This window comes from Chamaea fasciata, unplaced genomic scaffold (genome assembly GCF_029207755.1).
Source record: "Chamaea fasciata isolate MVZ Bird 193981 ecotype frontalis unplaced genomic scaffold, bChaFas1.0.hap1 SCAF_4, whole genome shotgun sequence".
Classification (NCBI taxonomy): Eukaryota; Metazoa; Chordata; class Aves; order Passeriformes; family Sylviidae; genus Chamaea; species Chamaea fasciata.
Window position 1 is genome coordinate 75938732 of NW_027094089.1, and position 9725 is coordinate 75948456.

Consider the following 9725-nt stretch of genomic DNA (forward strand, 5'->3'; position numbering starts at 1 on the left):
AAATGCTGTTCCTGCAGCTTATAATTGGTCCTCTGATTTTTTACCTACCTTAGAAACTGCTTTGAGTTACCTGAAAGCATTGGCTAGTCTTCTGTGACATAAAATACTGTCTCCTAATAGCATGAGACCTGACAGTGGGGTGTGCAGAGATGAAATGCTCCTGAATGACTCTGGTGGTTTTGGTTGCTGTGGTGATTATCCATCTGTTAAAATACTGTTTAAATACTTCATATGAGAGATTCACAACTCATTTATCATGGAAAAGATTTTCTCAATTTGTGAAAAACACAGCATTATGCCTGATTCCTGTAATTTTGCACACCTGATTAGGAAAATATTCCACTTTATCTGTCACAGCATAAGAACATGGTGTAGCATTTATAACAGAGGGTACCCTGCTTGGGTTCTGTATTCACCACTAGCCCAGTGGGCCTGGAACATTAGCATGTGTGTGCTGGCCTGTGCAGTTGCAGAGGCTGACTGCAAACACCTCATGAGAGGCCTCCTTTAATGAATCTTCAGTCTGAAGAAGTCACACAGATTAAACTGTATGTTTACAGAATCTGATATGAAAACAACAAGTGAGGAGATAGGAGAGAGCTAACCACTTTATATATCTGAATCTTACCTATAGTCCCTAATGCATTTAATTCTTACTAATGAATATTCTTAATGTGATGTTTTGTTTTCTTGACAGTTCCCTTCTCCGTGGCACAATGTGGCAGATCATCTTTGGCTTTGAAGTAACTCAGGAAAGGGAGTGAGGTATCTGCCTTTCCATTTGCACTCATGTTGTCTTTCTATAGAAAATGATTGGCGTTTTCTTTCTAATTAATACCAATTTATTTAAAAGTCTCCATAACATTTTTTTTCACTTTTAAAGACTAGCAGAAGAAACAAAACTGCATTTAAACTACCACCCTAAAGCAGCATGCATGTTCTGACTTACAACAGAAGCAGGAATTGTTTAACCTAAATTGTCCAAGCTGTTCTTGTAACTTTAATTCACCAGCAAAAGTGGTTTGGGTGGTTTGGGTTTTTTTGGTTGGTGTTTTTTGGGTTTTTTTTTTGTTTTGTTTTTTGGGGGTTTGTTTTGTTTTGTTTTGTTTTGTTTTTGTTTTGTTTTGTGTTGTTTGGTTGGGGGTTTTTTGTTTGGTTTTTTTTGTTGTTTTTGTTTTTGTTTCTTGTTTTTTGTTTTTTACTTGCATATGTGGCAAGTTTTTAAATTTCCCCCCTCCAGTGGCAGCAAGCTGTATTCCCACTCCCTGTCACTGGGGACTTAGACTAACTCAGGTGTACTTTTCTTTTTGTGTCAGAGGTTGGACTGTTTGTTTTTATGACTAATGATGTGGACCTTGGGAGCCACATATCTCAGCACCATTGAGGAAATATCTAGACTTCTGTTAAAGTGTAATCCCTTTCAGGGCATGCCTGTACAGGAGTGTTAAAGACAGCTCAAAGCTCTCTCTGCCCGTGCTCCCCACTGGCTGGAGCCAAGCCAGTTCCATCTTAGGAATCTTTTAGCTCAGCTCTCTGCCTGTGGTGCTGGGTCCTTGAGATGTGCCTATGGATACATGGTGAGCCCAGCATGCCAGAGGGCCACGTTTGCTGCAGAACAGATAAAATTATTTGAGGAAAATACATCCTAAAGTGTCACTGTCTTTAAAATACCAAATATAAGCAAGGGTAGGTTTCATGTACACTCAGTGAATAAGGCGAAGTATAAGATCTAAGGGATCAAGTCCCTTTTGGGTCTTGTACTGAGTGAATTTTGCCCAAAATGTGTTTGCATTACACTTCAGACAGGCGTCAGGGCTCACTTCCTTGTACTTGGTGTCTTATGGTTCTTCGTGTGGGAGCTTCTGGCATGCTGTGCTCCTAAGCTGTATGAAAGAAGCCATAATTGAGTCTTAGACACCGTGGTATTTATAATAATTTTGAAACCTCAGAGAGAACAAACATTTAGAGGTTTACAGACAGTCATCATCTTTATGAAGTGTAGGATCTATTTCTGCATTGTCTGCAGGACCCTGCTGAGAATCTCCATGTCCTGCTCATCAGAAAGCTGCAAACTCAGCATGGGCTCTACTTTTTTCCAAGGATGTGCGCATACATCTCTTATAAATAAGCAGTTATGGTTGTTTCACTAGACCTCTAATAACATCTCTATTTTATTTTCCTTTCAAAGATGTTTATTCAGTGTTGACACGTATTTATAATATCATCTCAACAGTAAGAGTCTCTCCTGTCAGATTTACAGCTATTATAAAATATGATGCTATCTGCATACAAATGGATGGTGGGAGCCCTACAGACATGTCCCCTATTATTACTGCCTAAAGAAGCAATAAAAATTTAACATTTACCATCGGGAAACACCTGCAGAGATTAAATTAAAACTAGATTATATGCTTATCAGTTATATGTTACAAAAGCAAACTCCTCAGAGATTAACATAAAAATCATTGTTATCAAAATCTTATTAAAAGCTTCAGTTAATACACTCCATTTTGCACCTCCACTGCTCAAGCGTTCTCTGTGTGTGACTTACTGAGCCTTTGTGCAGCTGCAGGGAGGGGAGGCAGGGCAGCCTCACCGAGAGCTTTGCAATCGCCTCAGCAAACGCCTGCCCTGATATTTGGATTTGTTGTGAAAAACTGACCGCAGGTACCATTTGTCCTTCCCTCTTTGATCCTAGCCGCTCTCTGAAGGGCTCTCCGCACTGCATGCTCTGTTTCTTGAGCATGGTGCCAAGGCAGGCTCCAGGCTCCCTTGTGGAGTTCTACTGGGAATTACTCTGGAGAGCACTTGTCCTTGCTGTTGAACTCGTTGTTTAGAATGGTCAGCAGGACCAAGTGAAGGGATTTTCCAAGGCTAGAAGTTGAGGACAAAGAGCTGCTGTTGCTGCTAAGCAGATGGTCTTGTGTTTAGTTTGTGCAGCTTTTGACATGTTCCAAACACACTACAGAAAAGAGAGACCAGGAGACAACTGAGCTGGAGTTGATCTCTGACCTGGAAGTTCAAAATGCTTCTGGGTCTGGGCTTTGCTGCCACCAACGACTGAGAAGCTTAGAGTGCAGATTATCTACCTGCTCAAAGAAGACATGCAGATCCCACCTGTGACTGATTTGCACACACAGTGGTTAGGGTGTATTTCTCCATCTGGTATGACAGTGACCCCTTCGGCTCCAGGCATTAGAAGGAACTTGCCTGGGGCATATTCCAAACTGTGTATGGGAGGGTATCATTCATGAACAGCCTGAATTGCTTAGATGAAGGCCCAGGCCAAAACCCACTTTGACTGTGGAGATTCTGCCGAGTTTGGTGGATCTGGAGGAGGTCACACTGAGAAGAGGTTAAGAACATTGTTTTTGTGATTTTAAAATGACCAGTCATGCAGTTTACCAAAGGCCAAACTCAGAAGAGCATTAAAGAATGTCAGACCACGGTTTCCTCAAGACATTTATTCTGAAGACAAACATAATGTAGGGAGCCTTCTGGTGATTTTTTTCCAATCCCTCACCATCTCCCCTGATGTGTTGGCACAGACTGTAACATTTAGTTAAGTGACTGAGAATTATTGGGGGTATCCAACTTAAAAAAAACCCCTAACAACAACTTAGGTTTATAGAAATAGACAAAATAGTGCATAGACCTGCGAGATGGGGAATGCAGAGCAAAAGCAGACCCAAAGAAAGGGAGCAGAAATGGCTGGAGCTTGCTTTGCAGGGAAGAAAAAATGTCTGTGCAACCATGGCCTGACATTTTAAGTAATAAGAATTTGCTGCCCCAGCTGATTTTCTCTGAAATAGCTTAAGGAGTGTTCAGACAAGTATATCCAGATCAGAGGGGTGGTAACTTATTGCTGGGCAATGCTCACCAGCCTCTGGGCAGACTGGGGGAGGACTGTGCTGTCAACAGAGCTGGATTTGGGAGGAGACACATATCCAGAGCCTGACTCTCAGCACTGTCGCAGCCTAACCCAGACCTGCTGTGTGTCTCCCTCTTAGAAGAGCTGGGGTGTGCACTTTGCCTTCCCTCATGCCTGCAGGGACAGGCTGGCTGTACATTAGCATTTTTATAACAAGCTCTCCTTTGAGAGGAGGTAACGGCCAGATCCGGTCACTTCAGCACCAGCCACAGGTGCACCCAGTTCTGTGTGGAAGCCTGAGTTCTGTCATTTTATTTGGACAAATCACTGTATTTAACTTGGAAAGGCCTGCTCATCCCCTCTTGCTCTGCTGTCAGGCTCTAAGCAGTGTGAATTATTGACAGGGGGATTTAAGGTTTCATTTTTCAAAAATGACGCACATTTTTGTTCGTGCATACCTATAGCCAAGATGTAGAAACTCCTTTACTGTAGTCTGAATTTTCCATCATTGTTATGCTAAATAATTCACTTCTGCTGCCACTAGAGGTATAACATTCACTTGAACAAATACCAAAGGAAACATTTTGTTGGAAACCTTGCCCATATTAATATTTCATTTTTCAAATAATGTTTTTGATCTGGGTCCTTTTGGAGGCCTCAGCCTACTTTGCCTATTCCTGTTGGGCACTCTTTCTTTTATTGAACTACAGCTGGCTACTCCTGAGATGAAATGCCACTTTGTGATTAAAGGGTACTGAATTGAGTGCTCATTTAAACTGCATAAAAAGCTAAATTATAGTATCAGTCATTGTATCAATCATCTGTGACTACCTCATGTGCAGCCTTGTACCAACACATTTGTAAGACTTGTTCCACATTAATTCTGGTGCAAATTTACATTTATTCTGAAATGCAAACGTAACAAAATTTATTTTCAATGACTTTGTTTTTCCCCCCCATGTAATAACCAGCTCTCAGATATAATATCCCTCTTGAAAGTCATGAAAATGTCAGAGGGGACAAGGGTAGCAATGAAGTTCCCAGATTTCCTTTGGCACTGGTAGGAGAATTGCTGCATAACCTGGGTTTTCACAGCAGACTTGCAGCACCTACATGGTCTGAGTGCAGCCCAAGTGATATAAATTATACCTGGCCACAGCCTGGTGAGAACCTAATCTTTCTCTGTTTGAAGTTTGTAACCTTTCAAAATGTTCTGCCACGCTTAGAGCCAGGCTCTGCCCAGCAGGTGCTGGGAGCCTCAGGGAGGTTTCTGTGGGCATTGCCTGCTGTGCCACCACCGCCAGCTCTCCTGCTGCCTTCCACATGGCCACCTTCTCCTTCCCACTGCAGTTCCACGTGCTGCTTCCCACCTCCCCCTCAGCTGTGCCTGAGCAGCCCAGCCAGACGCCAGCACCACCTCGGGAAGGAGCATGGGGACAGTGAGTGATGCCAGCCAGAGCTACAAACCTGTGTGGAGAGCAAGCCCCAAAACAGCCTTCCTGCCACATTCTCCTTGCAGGGCTGCACCCGCCTCACCCTAGGGAGAAGTGGAAGAAAGCAGGAAACATCATGAATGCTGGAGGGAGAGATCTCTTCCACCTGTTTTGTGAAGTTTAATTTGTTAGTTTGGGTAAAATTGCAGCATTCAGAAGATAATGGTGTGATGGTAAGACTGAAATGTGGGCTTTAATTTAAAGTCCCCTGCACTGCAGCATGGTGTATCCCCTGTTTATAGATGCTGTGCTATTTGTCACAGGAAAATTATTTTGGAGAGAAAATAATGAAACAAGACACCAGAGACTTCAGAAGTTTTCCTCTAAAATGAAATTTTGAGAAAATTATTGTTTGCTTGAAGCATTTAATTACTGTAAAAGTAGGCTTTAGCTGGGAAAGGTATTCACAGCATAAGTGAAGCACAGATCCTCATAAATGGCATAGTGCCATCTTTCCCCCAATGTAACACTAATAGCACAGTTCAGTACAGAGTGCATACATACTGTAGTTGGTGTATTCTTATTTTTAGTTTCTTTGTATTTTTGGTAATAATACTGATAAATTCACCAAAGTCTTATTACACTCATATGTACCAATGTATCTGTATACCAGGCCATTCTGATGCACCAGCCAAACTGGTTGTGAGTAATCTTATCAAACCACCTGCAGTTTTGTTGTTAGAGCTCTCAGGAATTCATCAAGGTTACTGAGAAAACAACAGGATCAAAAAATAAGAAGAGAGCTTGAGAAATTGTCTACAAAAAAAGTAAACCCTAGACAGGGGAAGCACAATGTAAGGATGGACGCTTGACCACTTGGATGTCCTGAAGGATGTGTGCCTGCCTCATGAAGAAGCAGCTTCGCTAACCCAGAGATGTGTGCCCACGTGGACAGTAGACCTAGAATCTGTATCTGCCATGTAATGTAAACAATAAAGGGCATCTCTTGCAATCATACTGGTTCATTTATTCAGCAGCCCATTTCCCCCCTGCACTCATAAGAAATGTTTTACTAAGAGAAACAATGAGCAGTTGGGATATTTTGCATTGTATTAGGATAAAAGTTAATAAAGTAATACCACTAAAATTATAGCAAAGGGAGATAAAAATTAGATCCATGGAGTTTAGTGAAAACAACTGCACTATGGTCTGACCTTATTTCTGCCCTCTACACTATCATTAGTAAGACTGTGTCATTTATTTACAGCTTCCTCCTATTGCAGGCCCAGTCTTCGGCAATAAATTCAGTTGCAGAAGTATTGTCACTGAAGCAGCTGCATTTAGAATAAAGTTCTCCCAACAATCAAGAAAATGTGTGGCAACCTTGTATGCTTTGGCCGCAATTTTGGTAACTCTTTCCAATGATACAGTTTAGAGTCAAGCTGACCTTTGTGGGTTTCACCACTAAGGCAACAGTTACATTAAAAGGATGAACGAGCAACAACAAAAGAGGAAGGCTGGGATCATATAATCTGAACACCAGAGCTGCCCGCACTTACACTTTGCTATTTCAGTGAGGAAGGCAGCACTGAAAACTGGTAAAGATCATAACTTTAACTAAGGAAATGGAAGTTCTGCTTTCATTTTAGGCTTTTATTCCCTGTATTGCCCTAAGTCATTTAAGACCAGACTGCAAATGATACCTGATTTAGATTAAAAAGGCAGAAAGTGTACAATTAAAAAGAACAAAACCCAAACCAAACCTGTTACCAGTAGTGAAAATTCTGCTGTGTGGTAAAGAAAAGGGGGCATGCAACAGTCAAGGTGATTTTCAATGACAGAAGTGCCTTTGGCTCTTACTGATTACACTGATTTCTTCCTCATTGAATGAGAATAAAACACTGATGCCATGTGAACACATGTTGGATGTGAATTGGTTTATATGACTGTTAACAGTTGGGACTAATAATCTGTCACTAAACTAAAATATTGGCAACTACACCAGTAACAGGAGAGTGTGTCTGTTGCTCAGTCTCACTGGTTGGTTATGTTCCCTGTTTTAGTTTTCACTAAGATACAAAAGACTCCATTTTCAAAATAATTAAATGAATAATTTAATTATTACAAGACATATGTGACATGCCCACAACCACGGCTGGTAGAAGTGTTTCTATTTGTTATGACCCTAGACCAGATCTAGGCTCATCTGGAGAGCTTCTTTCAGCATGTTGGTATTTGGTTTTCGTGGGTCTTTCTGTCCTTTCTCTGTGGGATTCTGGGGCAGACATCTGGGATGGCTTAAGGAACTGGATAAAGTTTGGATCCCCTTGGGGGAACAAAGATTCCCTAGCCTTTGAGGCCAGAAATTCATACTTTCTTCACTGAGTTTGCAAAAATTAACTTTTTTGTCCCTCTTTCTCAAGATTCAAAAATGAAAGTACTCTTTTGGAAAGGCAGCAGATTGGCCTAAATGCCACTCAAGCCAACAGAGTTTTTGTTCAGCTGCTGTATTTGAGGCCTTCCTACTTCTGTTTTTAACTGTTCTTAAAATATTTCTGCACTAGCTATGTGGAATATTAGCGCACTAACAATGTGGAATATTAGCACATATAAATCTGCAGGGCTTGCTGAAACAGTTTGCTTATAGATTCATTGACCTTGACAGCAATAAATCATAATGTTTGTAGAGGGAGAACTGAGTTTTTTCTATATGTTTGTTGTGCTAGTTCAGGATTTTTTTTCCACTATTGTCTGTTAAAATTTGTTTAATGGCCTGTGTGACACAGTGACTGATGCTGAAATCCTCTGATGTCTTTTGGAAATGCAGTAGAAGCAATTTCCAGCCCATGTCACAGGAAATTTGCATGTTCCAATGAATAAAAATTAAGATGAAAGCAGGATGTGTGGGAAGACCTGGTAGTGACAGAATCATTCCCAGCTGCTTTCTTGGTTGCAGAGTAATCACAAAATGAGGATTTTTACCAAGCTTGTTTAATCCTCATCACTGGATTTTGGAAGGATGTGGCCACTGCCAGCTGCCTTGCTGAATTATGTGCATGTTCTGTACCACTGGAAAACTCATGATTAGGCTCTGACCAGAAAACAAACCTCAGTGAGCAAGAACTGTCACCAAACTCCTAAAGTCCACTGTCTGCAGAATCCCATTTCTTAGATGAACTGGCTTTGTTTTAATGGCATTAAGGAAAAGCTCTGTTAGGAGGCAGGAGGCAGAAGGCAGAGTGTAGCCCTGAAATCAGATCACACTCTTTTGCCTACTGAGAAAGGAGCAGCTGAGGATAAAGCTTGCACACATGCAGCTCTGTATAGTGTTTCAAGAAAAGCTTCAGAAAAGATAAGATTCTCATTTTGTACTTTTACGAAGAGCTGCACTGACTGCAGGAGTCTCCATGTTACACTCACAGCAAGTACAACAGTTTTCTATGGTGTTGCTGCAGCACTGCCCCACCTCAGTTTATTGCCCTCCCTCTTTGCCACATCACCAGCTCCAGGGAGCTGGGGGTGCTGTGGATGTGCCAGTCCCAGAGCCTGGAAGCAAAGGGTTCATGGGAGAGCATTCTGAGTCTCTGCAAGCAATTGGAGGTTAAAGAGTCCAGCGGCCTTTGCTGCTTTTGCTTGAAAATAGTAAACAAGTAAGAAAAATATTATGTTTGTATCTGGTATACAGTAAGGCTTTAAATTTGAGTTTACTTACCTTTTAAGTGTTCCACATAGCCTGTATTTGACCAGAGGTTTGCAAACGTGGCCCTGGAAAGGTTGCAGGGGTAATTGGCTGGCAGCCTAGGACGGTATTTAATTAGCAAGGAATGCACCGGCCCTAACTGCATTCCCTGCAGGAGCCACAACCCACACGGCTACAGGTGCTGTCCTGCTTGCTCCTCAGGCCCAGGGACTACTCTTCCTCGGGCAGGAGTGCTGCATGCTGCAGTTTATGCTGCATTTGGAAAAGAATACATTTGGATATCACTATCAGGACATAAGTCTTTCTATTTTCTGTTTTTTGTTCTGCCATAATGACAGGCAGTATCATCAGATTTAGGGTCCTGCTGCCCTCTTGATACATGAACCCCTGACTGCCATAACCTTGCTGGATTCATTTTTTAATGCCTCTTTGATTAACCATTTTGGGACAGCAGGGCCTGACTCTGACTAGCATCAGCTGCTGATCTTCCTGAGTTCATCTGGAGTCTCAAGTGATTGATACCTCAGAGAATTAAGCTCAAAGTGCATGAGGCGAGACTGCCTAGAGCTAAAATACCCACAGTCAAAGCCCATTAACTGGAACGTCCGTGTTGCACTGAAAGTCTTTTTGGAAAGCTGAGGTTAATTTTTCCTTTATTTCCACCGTTCTGGAGTGTTCTGCCTTGATACACTAAGATGTAATATACTGTTCTGTTTTTTTC

The 9725-nt window shown here is 41.8% G+C and overlaps 1 long non-coding RNA gene across 1 annotated transcript; it reads right to left on the reverse strand.

Moving 5' to 3' along the window:
* Positions 1-2772: 2772 nt before the first annotated feature.
* LOC136288985 (uncharacterized) lies at positions 2773-9078 on the reverse strand. Its single transcript, XR_010720685.1, has 3 exons — positions 9017-9078; positions 5339-5408; positions 2773-2962 (listed from the first exon to the last, which is right to left on the reverse strand). It is a non-coding gene; the product is annotated as an uncharacterized lncRNA (long non-coding RNA).
* Positions 9079-9725: the final 647 nt, after the last annotated feature.